At 38.4% G+C, this 15005-nt stretch overlaps 1 pseudogene; it reads left to right on the forward strand.

Moving 5' to 3' along the window:
* LOC139040467 (fatty acid desaturase 2-like protein FADS2B) overlaps positions 1 to 14007 on the forward strand; it is a 29124-nt pseudogene extending 15117 nt beyond the window's left edge.
* Positions 14008 to 15005: the final 998 nt, after the last annotated feature.

Genomic DNA, 15005 nt, shown 5'->3' on the forward strand with positions numbered 1-15005 from the left:
TGGGAACACCACTTTATCCTTTCTGTCTTTATATTCCAAACACCTAGCTCAGTATCTGTCACATGGGAGATACTTCAGAATAAATAATGAATAGGTGAATAAATGAGTGAATACACAATTTCAAGAGTGAGTGATTGGTATGCACTTTGATAGAAGTGTGCAGCATTGTGGGGCCCCAGAAAGAGGAAGAGAAATTGAGTAGTACACATTGAGTTTTAAATATCATGAGACTTCCAAAAGGAAATGTTTGGAAAGTGATTTCCCAGTCAAGCATAAAATTCAAGAGGGAGATCTAGACCAGAGAGAGAGAGAGATTCCAGTGTAAGGGTATTAGAGAGTGTTAGAAGTGAGAAGAGAATCCTTCTCCTGATGGATTGGGATGGGGGGTGGGTTGCAAAGAGAAGACTCAATGAATACTCTGGAAAGGCAAAACTTACAGATTTTCAGACATACTCATCTCTCCCTACCATAGATGAATCAATCAACATAGTCTAACATGAAAATGATACCAACCACTTTTAAATGAAATGTCATTTCAAATTTTCTGATAGCCACATTTTAAAAGGTAACTTATCACAATATATGTATTCAAATGTTATCATTTCAACCTGTATTCAGTGTAAAAGTTATTAATATGATACTTACAGTCCCTTTTCATCCAGAGTCTTCAAAATCTAGTATGTATTATACAGTTTCATCCCGTCTTATTTTGGTCACATTTGAAGTGCTCAGCCACATGTGGTTAGGGGTTACTTAATTGGAAAGTGCAAATCTAAAACATTCATTGACCAGTTATGGAGAGATGTCAAATACTAAAGAAAAGCTATGGCTACTGCTTATTCTTCTATAAATTATTAACATAATAGGAGAAAGAAGGGGAAATTCAATATGTCAATGTGTCAACATGTTATGTACAGCGTCTCCTGTCTCCCCAAATGCCCCATGGATATAAACGTCATTATACTATACTTACTGGGGATGAACTTGAGCCTCAAAGAGGATGTGTAATTTGTCCAAACCACACAGCAATATCTATCTAGTTTGTGAAACAAGTTAATGTGTTTCTAAATACTTTGCTTTATTAAGACATTAAGACATTCAAACTTTCACTCAAAGAGATAAAACCACAACCATCTTGAGAGAGATGATTCAAGCTTGGCATCAGCTGCAATAATCTTACTCACATTTATTTGTATATGACAGCATTGAAATCTGTTCATGCAATGATCTGAGCCAAGCCCCACTGGGAGATCACTTCAGATCCATAATTCTGTGAAATATTCATTGAAGTTGGATTCATCAAAATGAAAGACCATTTTTTTTCCCCAGAACTAATTCAAGCCTTGGAGCCGAGGTTTCTTTATTTGTAAAATAGGGAGAATACTCTCTGCCCCACCTACATTCAGACTTTTGTTTAAATGAGAATCAAAACACAGAAGGATGGAAAAACAATTTATTTCAACAGGTTTTTATGATTTTTTCATTATCAAGAGTTGTTTTATCTTGAATTTATGTTCCTGAATCACATAATTATTTGTTTGTAGGCTTTGAGAACTTCTGTCCCGTGAATCATCCTATGACCTAGCTGTGGGGACAAGTTTGAGAAGCTCAAATACTTTATTTTGACTTTGGAGATGCATGAAGAAAACTGCGATAGTAAAGGATATTTCAGGAGAGAAATCTTGTGGCTAATCAACCCTCTCTTATCCTCAGCGCATATCGAGAAAGTGGTGGAATTATGCACACTTCCAGCATCATGTAAAACCAAACATCTACTACAAAGACCCAGATATTAATTTGGTACCACTATTTCTGGTTGGAGATTTGCAACCTGTCAAGGTACATTTAGAAATCAGGGGCACCAGAAAAATGTTCCTGGAAGTGGTTCTTGGAAAAGTCTTGAGCCTTGCTTTGGAAACATCAAGTTGGTGGTTCCAGCTTCAAGCATAGTCTGAGGGTACCTCTCCTTTAAGTCCAGGCTACAAATTTGAAATGACTGAATATGGGGTTTTAAGAACAGAAGGAGATGTGGAGTGTGTGACTCTATGATCATAAAGGTCATCCAGTCCAACTTCCTGCCATATAAAATGTGATAACCATATCACTCTGCTTCAGCAATCCTGGTGGCAGAGGGCTGGATCCCTGCCCAGTGCCTGTCAGTACCTCTGGACAACCCAAGCTAATGTTAGACGGTGAAACTAGATGACTGAGGTTGACAATGATTCTTCAATGTTTAACAAGCGTATAGAGACATTCACTTAGAGAAGACATGTCAGTATATTCAATAATTGCTAAATCACAAACAACTAAATAGCTAATTATCTCAACTAATTCCAGGTCAGCTAGAAGATACTATGTTGTTATTTTTACTTAATGTCGATTTTGGTTGATTTATACAGGAACCACTGCCCAAGTGCCTTGAAGACACTTAGAGACACCAGCTCTAATATGGACTTCTTCAACTACAGAAAACAAAACAGAAAACTCAACTCTAGAAACTCTCCACACATTGATTTTTTTTTAAACCTCAACTTAAAGTCATCATGTCAAGAACAATTGCTAAGGTTTTTAATAGTTAATCTTCTTTCAAGAAATGAGATTTAGGGACAACCACAGAAGTATCTCTTCTCATGGGTAAATGATGAATCATGAGGATCAGGTACTTAGGAAGAGGGTGCTGTCTCTTTCTAAAAGAATTTAGGAGTTTTATAAAAATAAAAGAGCATAGGTTTGTCATCGCTGCCCAAGCCCTGTGGTTCATAAACCAAAAATTATGTACAACTTTTTGAAAATAGGCTTTGCCATCTTTGGGGAATTCATCCTCTTCCCCAGCTGAATTAGGAAATGAAATATGCTGCCAAGATTTCAAAAAAAAATCCTTTGTTTGATCACAAATCACTTACTTTTAACCATGGCTCCACAAACAATTTGGACTACTGTGATGTCTGTGGACTCATATGCTCATAACCCAAACTGTGACATTTTAATTTCTCTAATTATCCCCCCAGAGAAAGAGAGATTTGTCTCATTGAAGTTCATGAAGCAGCCTGACTTCCTCCAGAAGTGCCTTCTTTAGAGCCATATTCTATATGTGTTTTGCCTCTTCACAAATGGTGGAAGCCACCTCGCAGGGTTTACAGCTGTTCTTGGGACTTATCCCTTGAAACATTGACTTCTGTACAGTATAGTTTCAAAACTACCACAGAAGGCATTATTTAAATTTATTTAAATTCTTAAATTCAGTTATTTCACAACAAAAATTAGTTCTTATGAATCTTGAACTTTTCCTTTCTTCTCATTTTACTGTGAATCTTTCTACCAATGTCTTCAAACATTCTATCCTTCAACAATCGTGAAGCAAATCTTCAATGTGTTGGGTCCCTTGCACCTGGAAGGTCCCCCTGTGGAGAGACATTCAAAGTCAGCCCTTCACCTCAGTTTGCTAACGCCCAAGCATTTTCTACCTATTCTTTCTTCCAGGCTTTCCATTACTTAAATATTTGGAAGTTTGAGAGTAACTGCGAATAGCTATCATTACTTCATCACCATGATATTTCTTTTTTGTTTGTGACAATAAAAGAAGGATGTAAAACTTCTACTGTCCACAAGAGAGGAAAACTATATGTAAGAGTGAAGTTATCAAGGGAATGAGGAAAGCAAGAGTCAAGCACTGCCCATGGAGTTGTAACTAAATGAACATACAGCAAAAATACAGAGTGAATGTGAACTATCATTTATTTATTCATTCCTTCAATTAAACATTGATTGGGTGTCTGCTAATTACTGGAGATATAAGCATTACTTTTATCTCTCCTCTTAGGGTATTTGCTGTCTTTGTGCACTGAAAGACTAACTGAGAGAGACGCCAAGAAAATGAATCAAATTCCCAGCCATGGTATCATATATATAATATTATCATGTCTTAGAAATAGAAAACTACAGCATGAGATCCATGATGAGAACACAAAGGAGGAATAATGAGATAAATAGGAGGGGCCATGCCTATATCTTTCCTCACATGATTATTCAATAAATATCTGTTGAATTAATAAATATAGATGGAGACTGAGCTTCAAGCACAATTCTATGCACTGCAGTTAAAGAAGAGCTGGGAAAACTTTTAAGAAATTTTCTCCTCAATCACCACTCCACTCAACATAAGGACAAAACAATTCAAAATGGTTTCCATGTGAATAAAAAAAGATATGATAGCAATCCTCATGGTCAAATATAATAAACCATGTTTGGAAGAATTACTCACATTTAATTAAAGCAAAAAGATGCCACAATATTTCCTCCCATCCCTGTTCTGGTCTTCCAGTGCCTCAAATATTACTACCAGTCAACGTTGATCAGATCGCTCTTTGCATAGAGATTTTAGACACTCAGATATCCACTTATTCATACACACAGATGTCCTTGACTGTAGTGGCCAGAGGTATTGTGTTCCATCTGAGTTTCTTTCTCTCTCCATGCAGTATTGCAAGAAGAAAATCAAATACATCAACTATGAGAAGCAGCACCTGTTCTTCTACACGGGTGAGTCTCCTTGCAGCCACATTTCTTCTCATTCCATTTCCTTAAGGCAAGCAGTTGTCAAGCCAGAAGGCAGACTGGAACCCGCCAACAGAGACAAGCCACTGTCTTATTGTGACTGAGAAAAGCAGCATGTCTTCTTTCAGAATTCCTGGGGTGAAAATCTGAAAAGTAAAATGGAAAAGCAAATGGGAATTTTTAATAGTCATCTCATCACTCTGGGTATGAGGCAGGGAAGGAGATGCTCCAAGAAGGATGGAAGGCAGGATGTCAATCAAGGGAATTTGCATCTGGGACTCTCATCCTGGATAGACTAAATACCTGTCAAGAAGAAAAGAATAGCGATATTTGGATCAGGAGAAAAGAGAGATAGGAAAAGAATGCCAAAGCATGGACAGTATGATGCCAGGAAATGTAGAGCTCTGGGAGTAAAAGACACCTATACAGCTTCTGTGTGAAGGAATGTTGGCTGTTCCCACAGGTTACACATAGCTGTACAAGATGTCTTGGTAGACCATAATATATATACATAGTTTGGATATACATATGTGTACCTGTTATATATCTATATCTATCTTTTGACATATATATATGTATATGTACATAAATATGTGTATATATCTATATATACATATACATATACATATTAGGTCTGAATCTGGTCCAGGGTGAAAAGAAACCCGGGTAACTGAATAATGCTGACAGTAATAAAAACCTCCATAGCAAAAGTGCTTTGCTCTAAATCAAAATTAAACTCATAAGAGCTCCCAAATAAAGGTTTCATGGAACCTCAAAATATGCTCATCTAAAATATTCAGGAAATAACCCCGAATCAGGGAATGTCCAAAACATCTCCTGCAGATCACTGGTTCTTTACCAGGAGTAACGTTGCTGCCAATGGGAGATTTAACAATGTCTGGAGACATTTTTGGTTATTATAACAGAGAGGAAAATATGGTAGTAGCTGCCAGGTGTGTAGAAAACCAGGGACACTTTCAAACATCCTACAGTCCATAAGACAATCCCTAACAATAAATAATTGTCTGGTCCAAAATGTCCACAGTGGTAAGGCTGGGAAACTCTGTTGCATATGATCTGATTTGCCAAGATTTTCGTTGCCAATGGTCATCGGTAACATGCCTGAAAAGAGTGTCACGTAAGCTAATTTTTTGAGATATGGGGGCAACTGCCACTGCTGCACATACTGGAATTCTGCAGCCCCTTCCTATGCTAGTCACCTGCTCCTTTTCTTCCATGACCAAAAAGAGGAATGAGGACAACGGTGCCCCATTTTGACAAGAATATGACCCCCAGCCTAAGTAGATGTGTGTTCATATAAGAGAATAAAGCAGTTGGAGTTTCTTTTCTGGACTCACCTACCATGTCTGTAGTGATGCAACATACCCTTAGCTTGTGAAGAATGAATGAAGGGCATGGATTCACTGCAGAATGCCCACCTAACAAACTACACTGCGCTCAGCAGTAGATTTTCACTGTACCCTGTCCCTTCAAATGCCAACTTAGCAACATGGGTAAAAATGAGTCATCCTCAAGTTGTCAAAGAGAAACAGAGCTGGTCTTGTCTTAAACTTGGCAAGACAGATTTTATTCAAGCTACGACCATAGGAAACAGAAACTTCTGTATAAGTGGAGCTCAATTCTGGTGAATCAAGAAGTGGGAGACATTAAACCCTGGGCCATGCTAAAGGAAATTAGTGAAAGACGTTGATGGGAGGGGAAGCTCCTAAATGTGATTAGGAAATCTGTGTTAGGCTCCTACCCTCCCACAGAGACATGGATGCAGGGCCCTATCCTTCCTGATGATTATTTTTCCAAAGGATGACTCCCAGGACCTTGAGAAAGATATTTCTGCATGTAGAAGATACATCTCAAAGGGACATAGAAAAGGTTTATAGTTGTAAGTTTTCTAGCAGAAATGAAAAGGGAGGTCAGAGGCCCATAGTCAAGTTTTGGCTTGAACAAGCAGTGCCTTCTGTGGACAGTCTTGAACTTTCTCAGGAAGGAACTTTAAGGGGACTGGCGTCATCCCAGAGATGTGGCTTTGACCTATTAGAAGCTATGCTGGTGTTTGTTCAAGTCTCTTAGTGTGGAGGGTAGATGAAATCATTTTTGTTGAGAGTTTGCTGAGGTTAAGAGTTTGTAGACCAATGCTGTGGCCTAGTCAAGAAGAGGATTCAGAGGACTTGATTAAAGTTTGGTCAAGGAGAGAGTCTGTCAAAACCCAAAGGCTCTCCATAAATGCCTTTGTGCTCTAGGCAGCCTCATTGGTTCTAGGGGACAAGCAAGTACGTAACCCTCTACCCAGTCAATGAGTACACCTTCTTTATTTCTGCCACCTTGACATACTGTGACAGTGATGAATCCTAAAGAAATTGAAGGACTGATGGATTCCATAGACCTTGAGTAAACTTGAAAGCTCACAGCAGAAGCTCTTCCAGGATGCTTCAATCAAGAATGACCCAAATCTTCAAAGTTTCTCTACTCTCCTTGAGGGAATTTGAACCAAATTCCTGGTTCATCCTAAAAGACTGGAAAAGCGCAGTGGAGTCTAGGATGTGGTTTTAGATCTACAGCTTGCATTCCTTCTCAGGGGCAATATTCCAGGGGTGGCATGGGGAAAAGATAGACTCCTGCTCACTTGAGGTCACAATCTGCTCATTCATTCATCATATTTTCTTTTGTATTTCTTCAGTTCTTCTTCCCTTATTCATGCTGACATATGTCAACAGGGTATCCGTGCGACTGCTGTACTTGCGAAGGTGGTGGGGGGTGATTAACTTGACTCGTTCTCTGAAGCTAGATCAGGTTGAAAATGGGAAATGAAAATGCTTTGTCCCTTCCAGATGTAACTTCCTTGAATAACAGGACATAAGATTTAGCAAGTATGTGAAGGGACCCTAGCCCAATGAAGGGGAATTGAAATTGTGTTCAAGGCATCTAACTTTTGAGCACTTCTCTCTACAGGATCTGGCCTGGGTCAGCAGTTTTTACATCCGCTATTTCATCATATTTGGCCATTTCTATGGAATCTGTGGAAACCTGGGCCTCATCTATTTGGTCAAGTAAGAAAGCAAGAATATCCTCTTATTCCAATAACCTGGATGGTCCTCTTACATTCCTTGTCTACTCTATTTGTGATTTTCAGAAGATTATGACAATATGTCCCATTCTCTATAACTGTGACATTAGCAAAATAGTGTGAAAATAATTGGTTGAAATAGTTTAATACACAGAGATACTTGGAAAAACATTAACCAATCTTCTCTTTTTTCCCCCACTTTCTTTATTCACAATTTCAGTATTCCATCTAATCCCAAATCCTTTAAAATTATAATCCAGTTGTACACCCATAAACCTTCCCAAAGATAATACAAGGAGAGGAATTTTTAAAGTTACTTCATGACTAGAGAGTCTCCCAAAACCAAAGTCAGAAAGATCGAATCACTTTCCCAAGTTTCTAAAGCCAGTAAGTGCCACTGGCAGTGCCAAACCAGAGATTGGAACCAGCTCTACCTGATGACAAAACTTAGGCTGTCAATCATTTTGCATATGCAGTTAATTTCTCTAGATATCTTTTGATCCTGCACCAATGTTTACAGCAAATTATTGGGGCACTGCTCTCACACAATAGGCAGTATGACAAGTTATGTAAACAAATGCTGAAAGTGTCATCTCCAGATAAAAAGAGCAACAAATGACTACCATTTTCGGGGAACTGTTGAGTCTCTTCCATTTCCCCCAATGCTCAGCTAGCTCTTGCAGCCTTGTGATTGGAACCATAGCACCCCATGGAGTCATCACTTCCCCTTTTATTCTCTGAAAAGTTTCTTGAAAGTCCCTGGATAGTATATGTCACCCAGACGAGACACATACCAATGAAAATAAGCAGAGAAGAGAATCGGGACTGGCTCAGCACTCAGGTAATAATGGAGATCCTGGAAGATGATACTTCAAAACATACTGATTAAGAGTATGATTGCCTAAAATAATAATAATTTGGAGGCTGGCCAGGTGGTATAGTGGTTGAGTTTACATGCTGCGCTTTGGTGATCTGGGTTTCTTGTGTTCAGCTCCAGGGTGCAGACCTACACAGGGCTCATAAAGCCATGATGTTATGGCCTCTCACATACCATCCAGAGGAAGATTGACACAGATGTTAGCTCATGGAGAATCTTCCTCAAACAAAAAGAGAAAGATTGGTAACAGATGTTAACTCAGGAGCAATCTTCTACAACTCCACTCAAAAAATTAATAATAATAATAGTAATTCATACTTACTGAATGTCTGCTGGGGGCCAAGCACTGTCTACTTTTTCGCATGCAACTACATATGGGAAGTGCTATGATTTTTCCTATTTTATAGATGAGAAATTGAGGCATGAAGAAGTTGAGTAACTTGCCTAAAGTCACAGAGATAATAGGTGGTAGAAGTAGGTCTTAAACCTTAGCAGTAGGATTTCAGAGCTCTTGCACTCAAGCAAAGGTCAATAAATTTCAGTCCAAGGGTCAAATCCAGCTCACTACCTGTTTTCACAAGTAAAGTTTTATTGGAACACAGCCATGCTCACTCATTTGCATATTATCTATGACTGTTTTCATGCTATGACAGCAGAATTCAGTAGCTCTGGCAAAGGATTAAAATCTTTACCTTCTGGCACTTTGTAGAAAAAGTTTACAGACCCCTGCTTTAAACCATCACATGACACAGACTTTCAAGTGATTACAAGACTCCTGGAATTACAGAATGAATTTTTAACCTAGAAAGACCCTAGAATTCACCTCCTTTCATTTATATAAAGAGAGTCTAAGAGAGAATACATGACATGCTCTCTAAGCATGCCACTAATGATCAACAGATTTGTGATCAATGCAGAACACCCCTGCCTCCTCAGCCTTGCAGTAGTCCTGCCATAATTAACTCCAGAATCCAGCCAATATGCTGATCCCTCCTCCAACTTCCTTCCCAAGCTCAAGGGACCTTCCATGGTGTATAGAATAGTGGTTCTCAAACCTTTTGGTCACAGAACAATTTTACATTTCTAAAAGTTATTGAGAAGCTCAAAGAGCTTTTGTTTACATAGGTCATATGTATTTATATTTATTGTATTTGAAAATAAAATGGAGAAAATTTAAATTATTGAGTTTAAAATAACAAGAATAAAACCAATACATGAAAACATAAGATTCATGATGCCATCCCATGTTTAGTAAACTCTGGAAAAATACATTATACAAGGACAAAAGAATGAGAATAAAAAGAGCAAATAATATCTTAGAAGAATTACAGGAATAGTTTTGAAACTGAAGACCCCCTGAAAAAATCCTACAGAACCCCAAGTTTTTCTGAAGTACACTTTGAGAAACATTGACATAGAACAAATAGAAAAATTGCATTCAAAATGACAACAACCCCAACTGGAATTAAACCTTAGAAAGGCGTTGAATCAAATGACCTTCATGAGGGTTCTTAATCTAGGTAGTCTGGAGAAGTTTATGAATTCATTCTCAGAATAATGTTTTTTAAATTCATAAAATAGAATACATTATACTACAAAGGAAGCCAGTTATATTTGACTGCACTAATATGCACAGAACTATTGAATGCCTTACTCTGCATTTAGGAGTCCACTCAATGGACATGGTATTCTAACCCCTACATCTTTACCAGATCCTTACAATCCCACTTCTAACTTCCAAAGTCTTCACTCATGACACCTTAGTCTTCTGTATCCAAGGGATGGTAGTGACATAGCCCCTTCACATCCTACATATGTTTTCACGTCTGTTGCCTTGTATGTAGTTCTTAGCAAAATATCTTATTGCCTTGTTAAATTGTAAGTTCCTTGAGATGTAGGACCATGTATAATTTTTATCCCTCACAGTTTCTTACACAAAATAGGTACTCAATAAGCACTTGTTGACTGAATAAAAGAATAAATAAACATTTCCTTTCTTTGACCCTTGGGCTCATTTACATCTAATGTAATCTTTATCTTTGCAGGTCTTGACAAGCTGTAATGTTGAACAGTCCTTTTTCAACGACTGGTTCACAGGGCACCTGAACTTCCAAATCAAGTACCAGTGAGTGATAGGAACAGTGATATTAATGATCACAGGGGCAAGGGCTATCACTTATAACATCACTCCCATACAGTCCAGAGCAGAGCCCTGGTGTTGAGATATCAGAAGGAAAATATGAACCAGAATTCTCTAAAGGCATCTATCTTTCCATTAATATCAATGGTAAGGAAAGGAAGAAATAAAAGAAGGATGTATAATAGTTTTGAGTAGATGGAGTGAAATCTTAGAAAAGTACCAGCGCCTGAATTTCCAGATTCCTATGACTTAGAAATTGGTGATTTTTTTTTTTTTTTGCATTTGGTTTGTTGGAAAAATCCAAGAAAAATTTTATCACTTGGATGAAAATTTGTGTTTAACTTAATTACAATTTAATTATCTATCTATATCTTTAGAGCCAAGGTTAGAAAATAATCCATGAGAGAATCCAATCCCTCCTGCAATTTCTGAATGGTACCTGGAAATAATTTACCAATGGGTCAGTTAGGTAGACATGCCCCAAAGAAAGAGAAAATGATAATACTTTGAGAGTCAGTCAGTCTAGAATATTCAGGGGAGGGACTTTCCAGATCCTCTCTGTCTAAGCCATTTCTGTGACAGTCAGAGAAGGAAAGAGATCTTAGATTTATTCATGATATGTTCTCATCCTTGCTCTCATGTTAGTCTTTTAAAACATCTGCATATTCCTATTTTACCAAGGAGGAGCTCGAAACTCTAGAAGGTCATCTGGTGATTAGAGAAAACTTGCATAAAATCTCACCTCTCCTCACTTCTTACTCCTGTCTTAGGACTTTTCCCCACATATCATTACTAGATCATTTCCATGACACAGTAGTTAGAAGGATAGAGAGAAACAGACACAGAGATGAAGTGTGGTTATCTCTAATTCTCTTGGTCCTTCAAAATAATGGTTAAAAAACCCATGCTTCTATTGCCCTGGCCAAATATGAACACTTTCAATGGAGCTAATATTTTTTCTCTTAGCCCTTCCTCTACATTTGCCACCCACAGGGCTCACAGAGGGTGAGGAGAAAATGACAGTGTTTTGCCAAGAGTTTTTGAATTTCCCAGAACAGAAGCATTGTGCAAGGTCAAGGTTGTGTATGCATTGCTGATATAATTTTATTGAATAATAGGGGAAAGACATCTGTGCTTTGAGTTTCTCTTTAGGCCCAAGTATTATATCTCTCATCTCTCTTTCCCTAGTCTATTCCCCACAATGCCACGCCATAATTATCACAAGGTGGCACCTCTGGTGAGGTCACTGTGTGCCAAGCATGGACTGCAGTATGTGAACAAGCCCTTGTTGAAAGCGTTTGGAGATATTGTCAGGCAATAAAGAGTCTCTCTCAACTCAAAGCTCTCATTTCTCTTCACTGCCATTCGTCAGAATATTCTCTGACTTTGGATTCATTCACCCAACAAACATTCATTAAGGAGCAGCTGTGTATGCCCACTGTGGACATGAGACTCTACAGGGCCCAACATCAATGACAGTAATGATAATCATAATTCTTACTGTTACCTACTGCCTTCTAAGTACTTCTTAGTGAAAGTGCCCTACTGCCCTACTAAACTTCAAGCTTCTTAAAATCAGGGCTACGTTTATTTGTCTTTGTATCCCCTGCTGAAACTCTACCTGCTTTAGATTTAAGTGGTGGAAGAGATGGTCAAATCATCTGGTCCAGTGTTGCAAACTTGGATGCCTGCAGGGTGTGGTGGGGCATAAGTGTGTGGATCAGGAAGGGGTGACTGATCTCCTCTATACTGACCACAGGGGTGACTAACCAAGAGTGTTCAGACTTGGAGAAACTGAAAACCCATCCTCATCCTGAAGCATTCACTGTTCCCTAGAGAACATTGTGCTGGTGAAATTAACAGCCAGTGATCTGAGTTTAATAACTTTCTCTTTTGTTTAGGATTGAAAACAAAACATTATATTGAATGATGTCAACAACGCCAGGCCCAGTCTGATCTGATCCCTGCCTACTGCTCAAGTTTGAGGCTCTCTGCGACTCTCTTCCTACTTTTTTACCCTACAGATTTCTGGCCTCCCTTCAGTTGCTGAATAACTCTTTGCTCTGTGCCATTTTATTTTTTTTTTTTGCCACATTTTCTTCTGCTTAGAGGGTTCCTCCAACACACCCCCTCCCTTCATATCATCTAGTCAATTTCTGTTTACTCTCCAAGGCTCATATCAAATGCCTTTTCCTCATCTCATTCTTCCCTGGCCCTAACACAAATTTCATCACATGCTCTTGTAGTACCTGCATCTCTTCATTCATGACCTTTACCACAATAATGACTAAATAACATATTGGTTGATAAATTATCTAATGTATATCTCCAAATCTAGACCAGGAACTCCATGTGCACAGGAGAGTCACTTCTGTTCTTTTCATTGCTGTATTTCCAGAGCCTAAAAAAATTTGTTTCACATTATAAAATAGCATGGGTAGGTGGAAATAGGGTGGGCTGGTTTACAAGTATCTGCCTTATCTTCTAGTGACTCAGAGAAATTTTATTTTAAATAGAGAAAAGTATAGGTGATGTTTTTGGGTACGTAATAAAATAAGTTGAAAAAAAACTCAATCTCATTCATAAAGGAAAGATGAACTCACCTGCTAAAAATCAATTCAGTGCATTTGACTCCCTCTACTGGGAAACAGATAAAGACATTTTGCAGATATAGTTGAAAATGATAACATTGCCCTGAACCAGGTAAAAGAACAAATGATCTGTGGAGTAGCTCCTTTTATATTAGAGTCTCACCTTCTGGTGATTTTGTTTCCCCCTCCCACAGGGCACTGAAGAAATCTGGAGCCCTCTGGAAGGATGCTTACTACGAAACAGGGAAACGATGCAGAATCTCAGACTTAATATGCACATAATTGCATCTCTGAAGGGGTAGGTGAATGTGTAGGAGTTTTTTCCTGCTTAACTGTGAACACCATTGGCATACCTGAGTGTGCCAAAAGTGTGAATTTCAAGGACACATGATGACTCCCTTCCCTGAAGGTTTTCTCTGCAAATAAGAAGCAGAGGAAACACAAGGTGGCTTTGGTCAGGGTGACAAAAGGGAAATGGGAGCCAATATTTTCATTTTTTTCAATAGGATCTTGAACTTATTTCTACCAGTATTCCTTAGTCAGATTATCTTGATCACTGTGCAGGAAGCGAGGGACCAGGCAAAAGCTTTACTGATGAAGAGGGCATAGGCAGCATTGGGTCAGAGCAGAGACCACTAATGGGGTACTTTGGAAATGAGTGCAATTGCTTTTAGAAGAGAATCATATATTTAAGAACTTCCTACTGAAGTACGAAATTTTGCTTATTCTTCTTTCAAATGTGTGAACTTCATTTATTTAAGAATTCAGTATAATTAACATTAAAGTCTCTAAATATTTCAATATTCACCTTAGATTTTCAATATTGTACATGCCTATGTGTAATAAACGTGTATAGATATACATTTTTTGTCCAAGTTATAAAATCTCTTAAAGGAACTTTCTACATCCAGTCCCAAAAGCAACCGATCATGCAGATCAAGGTTCAATCTTTGAAGGTGATTAGTGTTCTAGTAAAGAATTGAGTGTCCCTGAGTGTAAGATTTGTTTGCCTAATCTCTCCCGACCAGAACAGAACTATGGTACCTCGTCATTGGGTGACCCTAATGAAATAAAGGAAACTGTTTTCTATAATGTAGACTCCAGGCTGTGTCAAGGCATTTTTCAAGCTTGGCATTGAGTTAAGCATGTCTTAGGATGAGAAAGTTTCAATGCTATAGGATGAGTGGACATTCTCAGAAGTATACTAATATTTAGAGTCTGTGCTTTTGCTCATGTAATCATGGGGGCATGTTAAAGCTGACCTTAGCTGTATGGAAGGAATGGACAATATTACCAGCTTCCATCCTCAGCTCCAAATGAGTCAACAGTATGAGTTTCTCTCTTTTCTTGTATTCTACCAGGGACCATTTCATTCCCTTATTTCAAATACTACAAAGTACTCTTTTTGTCTGATTGTTTCATAATTAAATCCCTGGATTCAGAAACAAAGACCCTGTGGCAGAAGGGAATGTGATGACTTGAAAGAAGCCATTGGGGCTGAGGCAGAGGGCACAAGGGCCAGAGTAGTACAAGGTGGAGCAATGAATGACAGTACATTAAATTGCTCTGCAGTCCTGGGACTAAGCCATGCATGCCAAAGCTAAGAAAAGCTAACTGGTTGTCTGGGAGAATTGGGCAATGAAGTGGTAATAATATCAAATAAAAATATCAGATGGGGAAATTGGGGAGAGAATGAAAAGGAAAAAAGGCTTTGTTGACTTCAGGATTCTCATAGTGCAGCCATGTACCACATAATATGGT

Source organism: Equus asinus, chromosome 17 (assembly GCF_041296235.1).
Source record: "Equus asinus isolate D_3611 breed Donkey chromosome 17, EquAss-T2T_v2, whole genome shotgun sequence".
Lineage (NCBI taxonomy): Eukaryota > Metazoa > Chordata > Mammalia > Perissodactyla > Equidae > Equus > Equus asinus.